The 14,431-nt window shown below is 53.6% G+C and overlaps 1 protein-coding gene across 2 annotated transcripts in view; it reads right to left on the reverse strand.

Moving 5' to 3' along the window:
- LOC308676995 (disks large homolog 4) overlaps nt 1-14,431 on the reverse strand; it is a gene marked incomplete at both ends in the record, with an annotated part of 89,400 nt that overhangs the window by 74,345 nt on the left and 624 nt on the right. The window lies entirely within an intron of this gene.

Here is a 14,431-nt window from a genome sequence, read left to right on the forward strand (position 1 = left end):
CGGAGAAGAAGCAACGGATGGAAAGTAATCGAGGAGAGAAGCAACCTGGAACTAAGGAGAAACTTCCTGACAGTTAGAACAATTAACCAGTGGAACTCCTTGCCACCAGAAGTTGTGGGTGCTCCAAAAACTGGAGGCTTTTGAGCAGAAATTGGACAGCCCTTTGTCTGAAGTGGTCGAGGGTCTCCTGCCTGAGCAGGGGGCTGGACTAGAAGACCTCCAGGGTCCCTTCCAACTCTTATTCTCCTGTTACGAGCACAACTGAGCGCAGAATTTATGTTGCTAAGTGAAAAATTTGTCAAGGTACTTTTCTGGCCACGTTTATTAAGCGAATCAGCCCGGTTGTTCAATTAGTCACCCGGACGTTAAGCGAATCCGACTTCCCCCTTTGACTTGAGCACCCCCATGCCTGCTCAAAGGCACTCTCTCTCTCTCTCTCTCTTCTCTCTCTCTCTCTCTCTCTCTCTCTCTCTCTCTCTCTCTCTCTCTCTCTCTCTCTCTCTCTTTCTCTCTCTAATTCTCTTTCTCTCTCTCTCTCTTTCTTTCTCTAACTCTCTTTTTCTCTCTTTCTCTCTTCTCTAATTCTTTTTCTTTTTACTCTCTCATTCTTTTTATCTCTCTCTCTCTCTCTCTCTCTCTCTCACACACACACACACACACACACACACACAAACACACACACGCGTGTGTCCATAGGAGCAGGACGAGGATGAGGCTTGATTACTATCTCAACAATGCCCATAAAAATCAATTAAAAAATCAATCCAAAGATGGGAAGGAAATGAGGGGAGGGTCCCCCCTCTCTCGTCCTGGGGGAGGGGGGGAGAGGAAGGGTCCAGCGGGGGGGGTCCCCGAGAGGAGACGGAGCCCCTTCCCTTTGGGGTGGGGAGGGGAGGGGGCCGGGAGGGAGTGGGTGCCAGGGGCTGCAGGAAAGGATGGGGGGGGCGTTGCTGTGCGTTGCCCAAAATAACCCCCCCTACGCATCCGCGATCCCGTTATCCCTGGTTGCCATGGCAGCCCAGAGGCAGCCGAGGCGGATGGGAAGCGGGGAGGAACGTCGAGGTGGGGGGGGGTCTTTCAAGGTCGGGAGGGGGGCTGAGGGAGGAAGCCCGGAAGGAAGGGTTGAGCCTCGGGGGGGGGGCTCCCTCGACCCGGGGAGGGGGGCTTTCCTGGAAAGCCACTTGTCGGAATTTTTGATGGACAGCCGTGCCCCCCCTCCCCCATTTGGCTCTGTGAGATGGGAGGCAGCCCCCCCCCACTCTGGAGAGCTCCAGGGAGTGGGACTACAACTCCCATGGTTCCCATTGGACTACAGCTCCCTGAACAGGACACACACACACACACACACACACACACTCACACACGTTCTGCAGGCTGACAGCCCCCACCCCCAAGGCCCCGGTCTGTTCTCTCCTGCAGAGGCAGCCGCTCCAAAGGACTGGAATCAGGAGGCGGGGCAAAGGGTGGTCTGGAGCCCCCAGTTCAGGGGGGTTTGTGGTCGCCCCTCCGAATTCTCTGCCCTTCCCGGAGTTTAGGTTTTGCGGAAGGAAAGAAGGAAGGAAGGAAGGGAGGGAGGGAGGGAGAGAGGGAGGAGAACGGAGGGAGGGAGGAAGGAAGGGAGGGAGGGAAGGAGAGAGGGAGAGAGGTATAGGAATGAGAAGGAAGGGAGGGAGAACGGTGGAAGGGAAGGAAGGAAGGAAAGGAGGAAGGAAGGGAGGGAGGGAGGGAGGGAGGGAGAGAGGGAGGGAGGTATAGGAATGAGAATGGAGGGAGCAAGGAAGGAAGGAAAGGAGGAAGGGAAAGAGGGAGGGAGGGAAGGAAGGAAGGAAAAACAGGGAAGAAGACAAAGGAAGGGAGGGAGGGAGGGAAGGAGGGAGGGAGAGAGGGAGGGAGGGAAGGAGGTATAGGAGTGAGAAGGAAGGAAGGGAGGGATAGGAAGAAGGGAGGGAGGGAAGGGACCTTTCAGGGCAGCCCCCCCCCCCACACCTCCTGCCAATCCCCAATCCCCCTTCCCCCACCCCTCAGTCCAAGGAACCATCGGGAGACCTGAAAGGAACCTCATGCCACCTAACTGGCTCCTAACGACAACCATTGTTTTGAACATAACTCAAGGTTCTAGTCCCTATGAAGACGCGACCCATCCCTGAGGCCTGCAAATGCATTCAAACAGGCAGCATTCAAACAGAGCTGGGAAATCCCCCTTCCATGCCGGACGCCATCAATCTCATCCTGGAGAAGATTTCAAGGGTATTCTATTTTTTTTTATTATTATGCAGGTAGTCCTCAAGTTACGACTGTTTGTTTAGCAACCAAAGTTACGACAGGGCTGATGAGCGGTTTTGGGTAAAGAAGGGAAAAGTTTGGGAAATGCCGAATTTAACCAGCAGATGCTTTTTAAACCAGTCCAACGCCTGACAGTCCTCGATTTATAACCACTCGTTCCGAGTTATGACGGCACGGGGAAAAAAGTGACTGGCAGCCCGTCCTCGAACTTACGATGACTGCAGCATCGTCACGACGACGTGATGAAGGCTTGGGCGCTTGGCAACCGGCATTGTGAGTCCTCGACTTACAAGCACAGCTGAAAACCAAAATTTCTGTTGCTAAATGAGACAAGTTAACATTGCCCTGTTTTACGACCTTTCTTGCCACCGTTGTTAAGGGAACCATTGCAGTGGTTAAGTGACTAACACGGTCGTTAAGCGAATCTGGCTTTTTCGCCCCCCCCCATTGACTTCCCTTATCACAAAAGGGGATAATAATCAAAGATAATAATAATAAAATTGGAAGGGACCTTGGAGATCATCTAGTCCAACCCGCTGCTCGGGCAGGAAACCCTATACCAGTGATGGCGAACCTTTTAGGGACCGAGTGCCCAAACTGCAACCCAAAACCCACTTGTGTATCGGCGGGTGCCGGGTGGGCGTGGCCCATTGGGTGGGTGTGGCCCATTGGGTGGGCGTGGCTGCGGTGATAATGGCAGACTGGGTGGGACTAAAAAGTTCCATCAATCAATTCCAACTTTGTGAGATATATTTTTTTCCCCACAAGAAGTTGAAATTGATTGATTGATGGAACCTTTTTTTTTTTTTGCACACAGCGGCGGAGGCCTAAAGCAAAAAGGTTTTATAAAACCCAGCTGGAGGCCTAGGACTGGGACGACGGTGCGCGTGCCCACAGAGAGGGCTCTGCGTGCCACCTGTGGCATGCGTGCCGTAGGTTCGCCACCACGGCCCTATACCATTTCAGACAAATGGGATGCCGAGAACGTCATAAATGTGGGTCGGTTGCCAAGGCTCCAAATTTTGATCACACGACCCACTTGGATGCCGCCGTGGTCGTTAGATGTGAAAAACGGGCCTAAGTTGCTTTTGGCAGTGCGGTTGTAACTTTGAACCATCGCTAAATGAATGGTCGTAAGTTGAGGACTGGCTGTGTTTACGACGGTCGCAACGTCCTCGGAGGGGTGTGTGTGTCACCTGATCCCCTTCGGAGACCTTCGTACGGTCAAACTCAATGGGGGAAGCCAGATTGGCTTAAGGACCGTGTGATTCGCTTAACAACGGAAGCAATTTGCTTAAGGATCGTGGCAGAAAGGTCGTAAAATTAAACGCGATTCACTTAACGACCGCCTTTCTTAGCTAGTGGGCCCAATTGTGGTCGTAAGCCGAGGACTACCATTACCACATAGCTGCCTTACCTTACCAAGACGGAACCCCAAGCTGGGGGGTCTTACAGCTCTTCCCCCTCCCAAGAGCCAGAGACCTGACAAGCCTTTTAGAGGCCCAAACCATCATTCTCACAGACTGCCACAAACCAGGTTTCCCTCGTGCAAGCCAGCTTCTCACCCCAAACCAAGCTTGTACACAGGTGGTCCTCGACTTACAACTACCACGGGGCCCCAGAATTTCTGCTGGTAAGTGAGGCGCTTGTCAAGTAAGTTTTCCCTCAGACCTTTTGGGCCACCATTGTTAAGCGAGTTGCTGCCATTTTTTCAGTTAGCAACACGGTAGTTAAGTGAGTCTGGCTTTGCCCCATTCGCAGAAGAGGATCGCGTGACACACACACACACGGCACACTGTGCAGCTGGTATAGGTACACGTCAGTTGCCAACCCTTTGAATTTTGAACAAGTGACCACGGGGATGGTGTGACGGTTAATAATAATAATAATAATAATAATAATAATAATAATAATAATAATAATAATAATAATAATAATAATAATAATAATAATAATAATAATAATTTAATTTCTATACCGCCCTTCTCCCAAAGGACTCAGGGCGGTGTACAGGACTCAGGGCGGTGTACACCAAGAGCCTTGGAGCAGTGGGCTAATGCCTCCTTAAGTAACACCAGCTGCCTGCAATTAGTGCAGGTTCGAGTCCCACCAGGCTCAAGGTTGACTCAGCCTTCCATCCTTCCCAGGTAGGTAAAATGAGGACCCAGATTGTTGGGGGCAATTAAGCTGACTTTGTAATAATGCCGCTTGGGGGTGTGTATGAAAGCCCTAATAAGCAGGCATATACGTAGAACGAAGGCTACTGCTAAGCTTGTAAGCCGCCCTGAGTCTTCGGAGAAGGGCGGGATATAAATGGAATTAAAATAAAAATAAAATAAAATAAATAAAATACAATAAAAATACAATATACAAAAGTTAAAAAGGAATTAAATAGTGCAGCCCAATAACAATAAAAATAATGCAATTAATATTAATATTAAAATACCCCAAACCCATCAGACCAGGCCGGCTTGTTCAAATAAGTATGTTTTTAGGTCACGTCGGAAGGAGCGAAGGTCGGGAGCCATCCGGAGCTCAACCGGTAAACGGTTCCAAAGGTCTGGTGCGCCCACAGAGAACGCCCTCCCCCTGGGGGTCGCCAGTCGACACTCTTTGACCGACGGCACCCTAATTAAGCGTGACAAACGGTCCTAACTCGCTTTTTGCAGTGTCGTTGTAACTTCGAGTGGCCGCTAAATGAACGGTCGTAAGTCGAGGTGTACTTATAACGCAAGGGTCTCCAACCTTGGCCACTTTAAGACCGGTGGACTTCAACTCCCAGAATTCCCCAGCCAGTATACTCACTGTGGCCTTGCTTACTCTCTTATAATCCCTTCCTCTCCAATCTCTCTGCTTTAAGGGATAGGTGAAAAAAAACAACCAGGCATGGCTGGCCGGGGAATTCTGGGAGTTGAAGTCCACCAGTCTTAAAAGTTGCCAAGGATGGAGACTCCTGTTATAAACTAATTGAGGCCAGATAAAAATCTAATAAATAAATAAAACCCACCTGCCCGGGCCGCGGATGGGACCACCCAGGTTGAGCCCATCTTGTCCACCTCCCACACGTTTTCCTCGGCGGCCTAACTAAGCCGTTTGCTGCATTCACACAACACGCATTTGCGCTCCGAGCGAGGGGGCCGGCTTCGCACAACCTCCCCCCCCAAAGCGGATCTCTGTGTGTGAACCGCCCCGCACAAACACGCCCTTCTCAAGCGCGCCAAAGGGCCGCCTCCACCTTTTCCCCGCCTCAAACCCTTGGGCAGAAATTCTGCTGCCTCAGTTTCCCCTTTTTTTCTCCTAGACCCGAAAGGGGTGGGCGGGGGTGGGTGGGGCGAAGATAGACCTCGGCAGGACTTTTCTTTGCGATCCTAAATAGTAAGGAATGCAGCGCAGAGCGCCTACCCCCAGCTCAGCGCCAAAGTCACAAGCGCCATGCTGAAACTTGGGGAGGTCCCGAGTTCGAGTCCTGCCCTAAGCACCAAAAAAAGGAGTTTTCTCAGCTGACCAAGAGCAAAGTGAGGAACGTGGCGAAGGAAACCACACAAATGTGTCCAAACCAGCCTGAGTCAGGTGTCACACACACAGACACACAGACACACACACCAACAACCCCACAACCCTCAAAAGAACCTCACAACCAGGAAAGACGGACCATAGAAAGTAGGTGTAGAGACAGGTCAGTTCTCGACTTACATTGTTTCATTTAGTGACCGAAATCACAACAGCCCTGAAAAAAGGGACTTATATGACCGTTGTTCACACTTAACGACTGTTTCGGCATTCCCAGGGTCACGGGATCGAAATTCAGACGCCTGACAACTGCCTCGTATTTATGACGGTCGCCGCGTCCTCAGGTTACGTGACCCCCTTTGGCGACCTTCCGAGTCCATGGGGAAACCATTAATGACCGTAGTCATTCGCTTAACAATAGTGGACAGAATAAAATGGAGCAAAACTCAGTTAAGAAATGTCTCACTTAACGACCGATATTTTGGGCTACAATTGTGGTTGTAAGTTGAGGACTGACTGCCTCTTCCAGATATTCTCAAGACAGCTTGTCACGGACATCGCGAGATCCCGTCAAAAGGAGCGAAGAACGAGACGGGGTCCTAAAGCACAATTCATTCCCAGGAAGCTTGTGCGTGTCTGTGAGTGTGTGTGTGTGTTTGTGTGTTGTGTTGTGTTGTGTGTGTACATGCTTCCTCAACCCTTGGCTGGACCAGCCTCCTTCAAAGTCCCCACAAATCCTTCTGATCAGCCCAGGGATGGATGGATGGATGGAGGGAGGGAGGGAGGGAGGAAGGGAGGAAGGAAGGAAGGAGAGAAAGAAGGAAGGAAGGAGGAAGGAAGGAAGGAAAGGAGAGAAAAGGAAGGAAGGAGGGAAAGAAAAGGAGGTTAAGGAAAGGAGAGAAGAAGGAAGGAAGGAAGGAAGGAAGGAAGGAAGGAAGGAAGGAAGGAAGGAAGGAAGGAAGGAAGGAAGGAAGGAAGAACAGGGAAGGGGATAAGGAAGGAAGGAAGTGAAGGAGGACAGGGAAGGAGAGAAAGAAGGAACGAAGGAAGGAGATAAGAAAGGAAGGAGGGAAGGAAGTAAAGAAGTAAGGAGAACAGGGAAGGAGAAAGAAGGAAGGAAAGGAAGGAAGGAAGGAGAACAGGGAAGGAGAGAGGAAAGGAAGGAAGGAAGGAAGGAAGGAAGGAAGGAAGGAAAAAAGAACAGGGAAGGAGAGAAGGAAGGAGGGAAGGAAGGAAAGGAGCTGCCTGAAAAAAAATAGGAAAAAAAATACAGGAACTCCTTGACTTACAACCATTCACTTAGTGACCTGTTTGCAGTTACAACGGCCCTGGGGAAAAAAGCACCCTTTTCCACACTTACGACCGTCGCAGCCTGGTCGCACGATCAAAATTCAGGCGCCTGGCACCCGGCGTCTCCTTACAACGGTCCCGTAATCCCCTTCGGCGACCTTCTGACCGGCAACGGGGAAGCCGGATTCACTTAACGGCCACGGGACTCCCTTAACCACGGCCGCGATTCACTTAACAACAGCCTGGCCAGCCAAGGCGGTAAAAAGGGGGACTAAACTCACTTAACAAATGTAGCCACCCAAATTCTGTTATCGCCTGTTTTGCGCCCTAAAAATCCGGGAAGTGTGGGGGGGGCTGTCTTGCACCACGGACCCAGCTCCAAACCAGATACCCCCCCCCCCGATCCAGCTTCCCATCCATGCCTAGAAGAAGCCCCCTCCCCTTCCTTTCCCAGCCTTCCTCCTCCTCCTCCTCTCCCACCCACTCAATAAATTGCATTTATTTTACCTGCTTCCCACCCACTCCGAGCTGCTGCTCAGTGCAAAAGCTGGCTGCCCCCCCCCAGCCAACGATGGGGGTCCCAACCGGTTCTCTCCTTGCCCACCTTCCGGCTGGGGGCGGTCAAAGGTCAATCCCGGTGATGTGTCACCGCCTCTCGAAAGACCCCCCTTCCCCGCTCGCCCAGCAACCTCACGGCCCCACACGCCTCTCGAGTTTTTTTTGCTCTTTCCACACAAACGCGCCCGCCTAGACACACACACACACACACACACACACACACACACGATGAGTCACGGCCAGGGCAGATTATCAATGGCAGGAACCACGCGGTGTGTAACACACACACACACACGCACGCACGAACTGCACAGTTGTCACCCACAAATGGTCCCTCCTCTCCTGTGGTTTTTTTCCCCCCCCTCGGATGCTTCCGCTAAAGAACACCGCGGGTCTCGCAAGATGTCCATGAATATGGGAAAGAAAGAGGGGGGGGGGGAAAGGAAAGAAAAGGAAGTGGGTGAAGGAAGAGGGGTCTTACTTGCAGTCCGTTTGGGGTTTTTTTTGGGGGGGGGGAAAGAGAGAGAGAGAGGTAAGAGAGAGGCATTGCCCCGGAGACCTTGGAGGGAGGCTATTCTGGGTGGTCCCCTTTCCCTTAGTTGCAGATCTTGGGGGGGGGGTCATTAAACAAGAAGCCGGTGGCGGCCACTGACCAGACATCTGAAGGAGGCAACTCCTTCACCCGGGGCTGATTTCATGCGGGGTCGCCAACCCCCTGAAATCAGTGTTTTTCCATCCTTAGCAGCCGGAAGATGGGTGGACTTCAACTCCCAGAATTCCCCAGCTCGTGGGTGCCAGACTGGGGCACAGCCTTAGGGGTCCTTCCAAAGAAGGTTGGTTGTTCTCCCTCCAAGAAATTGCCCCTTAGGGGTTTCCCAAACGTCAAAACCTGTGGGGTCCTCGTGTGTGTGTGTGTGTGTGTGTGTGTATGTCTGAGCTGGGTGGTTTCCTTGCAGACGTTTCATGACCCAACTAGGGAACATCTTCAGTGCAGGAAGGAAGGAAGGAAGGAAGGAAGGAAGGAAGGAAGGAAGGAAGGAAGGAAGGAAGGAAGGAAGGAAGGAAGGACGGACTGTGGGGTCCTTGGTGCTCTCCGAGCTGGGTGGTTTCCTTGCAGACGTTTCATGACCCAACTAGGGAACAACACCAGGGCTAGAAAGGAGAGAGGGGATTGCACTTCTAGCCTTGATGGTGTTCCCTAGTTGGGCCATGAAACGTCTGCAAGGAAACCACCCAGCTCAGAGAGGACCAGGGACCCCACAGTCCTCCTCCTCCTCCTCCTCCTCCTCCTCTCCAGAAACCCCACTCCCTTCTAGCACTGATGATGGTTTATGAAATGTCTGCAAGAAAACCACCCAGCTCAGAGAGCAAGAAGGACCCCCATAGTCCTCTTTCCTTCCTTCCTTCTAGCACTGATGACGTTCCCTAGTTGGGTCATGAAACGTCTGCAAGAAAACCACCCAGCTCAGAGAGCTCCGAGGACCCCACAGTCCTTCCTTCCTTCCTTCCTTCCTTCCTTCCTTCCTTCCTTCCTTCCTTCCTTCCTTCCTTCCTTCCTTCCTTCCTTCCTGCACTGATGATGTTCCCTAGTTGGGTCATGAAACGTCTGCAAGGAAACCACCCAGCTCAGAGAGGACCAAGGACTCCACAGTCCTCCTCCTCCTCCTCTGTGTAAACCTCACTCCCTTTTAACACTGATGATGTAACCTAGCTGGGTCACGAAACGTCTGCAAGAAAACTCAGCTCAGAGAGCACCAGGGATCCCCCAGTCCCCCCCCCCAGATGCAGATACTCCCTCCCACCTGCACACTGACGCCTGCTGCCTTTTGAAATCCAGGTCCTGCCCCGGATCTCCCAACTGGCCCAGCGGCTTCTCCACAAACGCACCTTCTACTGTACTCAGCGTCTGTCTGTCCGTCCGTCTACCTGCCATCCATAAGTCCTGCTTTGAACCTCTGGCTGTCCACGTGTCCCACCCCAAGTGCGAAACTCCGGGAGGAACTTTGGAGAGGCCTTCCCCCACCTTTCCGAGGTTCAATCCCAAGACTTTTCAGAAGCTAAACTTCTTCGCTCTGCGTATCCAACAGCCCCCACACACACACACCGTGTGCAGCGTACGATGAGAAGGCGCCAAAGGCCAAGGGGAAGAGGGACACTTTGGGGGGTGCCCAGCGCCCCAACCTCAGTCCCATTCTGGAGCAAAGGAACCAAGACTCTGAGGCAGCCAAAGGTGACTCTCTTTTTCCCCCCCTCTCCAATCCCAAAACTCTTTTTTTTTTTGCACCTTTCCCACCGAAGCAGGTTTTTCTTTGTCTAGATGCTTTCGAGCTGCTATTTTCACAGGCCAGGAGGCATAATGAAATGCCACCCCAATTGCTAAAAAAAAAATCACACACACACACAAACATTCAACCCCCGGCGCCTCCAGAGTGCCCAGATCAACCGGGAAGGGGTCGGAAAAAACCCCCCAAACGGCACCGTTAACATCCCTTCGACCCAAAGGGAGACGGGATCTGTCAGCTCCCATCGGGCGACTGCAGATTTGCCCTTCTCAGCTACTCTTCTGGCTTGGAAACTCCTTCGTTAATTAACCAGATCCGTTAAACAGCTGCATTTGCATAATGAGCTGTAAGCTCGGTTACTTTTCATCTCAGCTTAATCTTGGGGTTGTTTTTTTAGGCGAAAGGGGTTAGCCAACTGCCCAGCCTCTTTTTAGCTGGATCCTGTCCTTAACGCGGTCACGTCGGAAGGAATATTTTGCCCAGGTTTAGCCACAGCTTTAGGGACACAAAAGTCTAGCCGAGGCCTGGAATGGACAGAATTAAAGGCACCTTGGTGGTCTCTGAGCTTGCTAGCCCTGGTGATGTAACCTGGGTGGGTAATGGAATGTCTGCATAAAAATAACCAAGCTCAGGGAGCACCAAGGACCCCCCCAGTCTTCCTCCTCCTCTCCCCCTCCTCTCATTGTCTCTTTTGAAGCTTGCTAGCCCTGGTGATGTAACCTAGGTGGGTCATGAAACGTCTGCAAGGAAACCACCCAGCTCAGAGAGCGCCAAGGAGTCCTCCTCCTCCTCCTCCTCCTCCTCCTCCCTTCTAACATTGATGATGTTTCCTAGTTGGGTCATTCATGAAATGTCTGCAAGGAAGACAATCAAGTTCAGAGAGCACCAAGGTCCCCACAGTCCTCCTCCTCCTCCCTTCTAGCCCTGATGATGTTCCCTAGTTGGGTCATGAAAGGTCTGCAAGGAAACCACCTAGCTCAGAGACCCCCAAGGACCCCACAGTCCTTCCTTCCTTCCTTCCTTCCTTCCTTCCTTCCTTCCTTCCTTCCTTCCTTCCTTCCTTCCTTCCTTCCTTCCCTGATGATGTTCCCTAGTTGGGTTATGAAAGGTCTGCAAGGAAACCACCCAGCTCAGAGACCCCCAAGGACCCCACAGTCCTTCCTTCCTTCCTTCCTTCCTTCCTTCCTTCCTTCCTTCCTTCCTTCCTTCCTTCCTTCCTTCCTTCCTTCCTTCCTTCCTTCCTTCCTTCCTTCCTTCCTTCCCTGATGATGTTCCCTAGTTGGGTCATGAAAGGTCTGCAAGGAAACCACCCAGCTCAGAGACCACCAAGGACCCCACAGTCCTCCTCCTCCTCCTCCTCCTCCTCCTCCTCCTCCTCCTCTTCCTCTTCCTCCTCCTCCTCCCTTCTAGCCCTGACGATGTTCCCTAGTTGGATCATGAAACATCTGCCAGAAAGCCCCCAAACTCAGAGTGCACCAAGGGCTGTTTATTTCAACCCTGAGCTACACATATTCTCTTTGACGGACGGAACTATCCTCGCTTCCTTGATCTGGCTGTGAGAAAGGAAGGGACACACAGCTCCATCTGAAAGCAGCCCCCCTCCAGGGGTCTCTTCCCCATGATCCTTGACTAGCACAAGACGTGAGATCTGGTAACAACCCATAGGGATCACCTTCAGGAAGGAAAGAAGCCACCCCTCACTCTTCGCATATCCATTATTAATAGGAGGGGGGAAGTTGATAGAAACCCCCCCCTCTTCTCTGAAGTTGCTCTTACAAAGGGCTTCCTGGCAAGTTCAAGAGGGACTCAAGTCCTTCTCCAAGGGCAGGACGAGAAGTGACGGGGAGGGGGGGCTCATCAGAGAGAGAGAGAGAGAGAGAGAACCACAACCTGGAACTCAGGAGGGGGTTTCTGGAGATGAGTAACCCAGCCCAGCGTCTGAGGTTCTGGCCTCTCCACCACTGGAGGTTTTGAAGAAGAGATGGGGCAACCGTTCGTCTGAAACGGTATGGGTTTTGCTGCCTGAGCAGGGGGTTGGACTAGATGACCGCCAAGCTCCCTCCCAAACCTTGGATTCTATGGTCTATATCTTGTCTGTCTGTCTGTCTATCCATCCGTCCATCCATCCATCTGCACTTGTGATGCTAGCTAGTTGGGGTAATGAAACATCTGAAAGAAAACAACCAAGGTCAGAAATCCCCAAGGACCCCCATCTGTGTGTGTGTGTGTGTGTGTGTGTGTGTGTGTGTGTGTCTACTTATCTATCTATCTATCTATCTATCTATCTATCTATCTTTAGGTTTTCAAGGGGGGGGGAAAGGGGGTGCGTGTGTGTGTGTGTGTGGTATCAGGATGCCTGCCTTGGGCCCCTGGGGGTTGGACTAGAAGACCTTCAGGGCCTCTTCCAGTCCTTTGGATTCTATAAGTCCCCAAATCATCTCCACCCCTGCCCAAACCCTGCTCTTCTCCACAGGGTCCCCCCAAGGCTGCCATGCCAACCAGCTGCCTCCCCAAACAAAGGGTGGGGGGCTTTCCAGGGACCCCCTTCTTCAACCAGCCCTTTCCTCTCTGCCTTCCCGCTACTTCCTGATCCCAGTGCCGACCTCCCCTGTCCTTAAAATTCAGGTCCTTCAGTCCAGCTCGCTAAGGCCCTTTCTGGTCTTCTAGCCTCACATTTCCCGCCCCCCCTTTACCCCCCCCCACTGACAGCCCCCAGACCCTGTGTAAAATGGTAGGGAACACCCCCCCACACCACCCCTTCTGCTTAGATTTCCACCCTGGCACCTTCCTTTCCCACCAAGTCTTCTTCCAAAGCCAAAAGGATTCCACCCTGTTTTCCCCTCTTGGCCCTTGGCCATCAAGCCCCCCCCCACACACGCCCAACACAACCAGAGTCTTGGGGGGGGGGAAGGACCAGCACTGCAGCTCCCCAGATGGGGAACTGATAGACAGACACGGTAACCATAAGACTGTAATTCACCCACACAGAACAGCGGGGAGGGGGGGGGGAAATCAGCCTTCAAGCCCAATCGGAGTGTGATATTTAGCGCACCGCCTGTGTGTGTGTGTGTGTGTGTGTGTCTCGGGCAGAACGAATTGGCTCCTTCTGGTGCTATTTCTGGAACTCTTTCTCTCCTCCCCCCCACCTCTTCAACCCCCCCCCCAGTCTCTGTAATGTGCTCCTAAAAGTGCCTTTCTCCATTCCCAGGAATGCCAAAAAAAAAAAAAAGCTTTGGTCGACGAAGCTGCTTCTCTCCGCGGACCCCCCCCACCTGTTCAGGGACGCCCCCCACCCCGTCCGCCAGCCCCTTCCCCTCCCCTCATTCCTGTCCCCCACCCCCAGCCCCCCACCCCACCCCCCGGCCCTTCTTTTGTAATCAGGCATTCACCCCACCCTGATTAATCAGGAGTGAACATGGCTTCTCCTGGCCGGAAGGCGGGATGGGGAAGGGGAGCGAGCAAGGCTGAGCTTGTAGGGTGTCTCCCCCACCCCCCCACCCCTCCTCAATTCTCAGGCTGCTGCATTGTTAAGCTACTCTTCGGAAGCCTTAGGAGGGGACCCGCCGACCTTCTCCTGGAGCTACGCGGGAGGGGGGGCCGGGAAGGAGCCTGAAAGGGGCGCCGCTTGTTCGGCCTCCAGCCTGATTCAGGCCTGCCTACTCTTCCTTGCCGCTACTACCAGCACCTCTTCGTTGACTTTGGCACACCCCAGCCTTCTCCCCACCCCCCACCCCCCACCCTCCCCCGACCCCGCCACGGCCTTCATTCTTCCAGCCCCCGCCCCCGCCCCCACCCCCACCCCCCACCCGCCTCGACACACCTGTCACCTCCTTCCTCACACACCTGTAGATGAGCTACTTGGTAAAGCGCCGCCGAGGAAAGAGGCAGCTGCCAATCAGCGCCCGGTCCAGGAACTGCCGGAGCACCAGGCCTCGAGTTGAGGCCTGGGCATTCCGCATCTCCTTTCCCCCACCCACCCACCCACCCCCACGACCCCCAGCCCCGGGCAAAGCGAAGAGGGCAGGGATGGGGAAGAAGGAGAGAAGTCGGAGGGGCGCAAAGGCGGCTTCGGCCCTCGGGGTGGGGTGGGGTGGGGGGATCCGGTGCGCGCCATCCAGACAACCCTCCTCCTCCTTCGCCTCACCCCCCCACCCCCCCCCACACACACCCCCGCCGGATCTCTGGCAAGTTTCCCCCGAGACGAGCAGAATCCAGAAAGCCCGACCACCCCACCCCGCCACGTCCGAGGGGGCCCGTGTGCTCCGAGCAGACCGCCATGCAGAAGCCCCCCCTGCAGACGCGCGCAGCCCACACCCCAAAGTCCTGCCTTGCTATGCCACGGGGGGAGTTGGTGGGGGGGGGAGGAAGGGAAGAAAACGCGTGTGTGGCGGGGGTCTTTCCCTAACCCCCTCAAACCCGTGCTGCGGGGGGGGGGTGTAAAAGCTCCCCCTCCCCGTTGGTAGGGAATGGCCAGGAGCCGGCTCAGGGGGCTGGGGAGGGGGGCTTCC

The sequence above is a fragment of the Vipera berus genome (assembly GCF_964194415.1).
Source record: "Vipera berus genome assembly, chromosome: Z".
NCBI classification, from domain to species: domain Eukaryota; kingdom Metazoa; phylum Chordata; class Lepidosauria; order Squamata; family Viperidae; genus Vipera; species Vipera berus.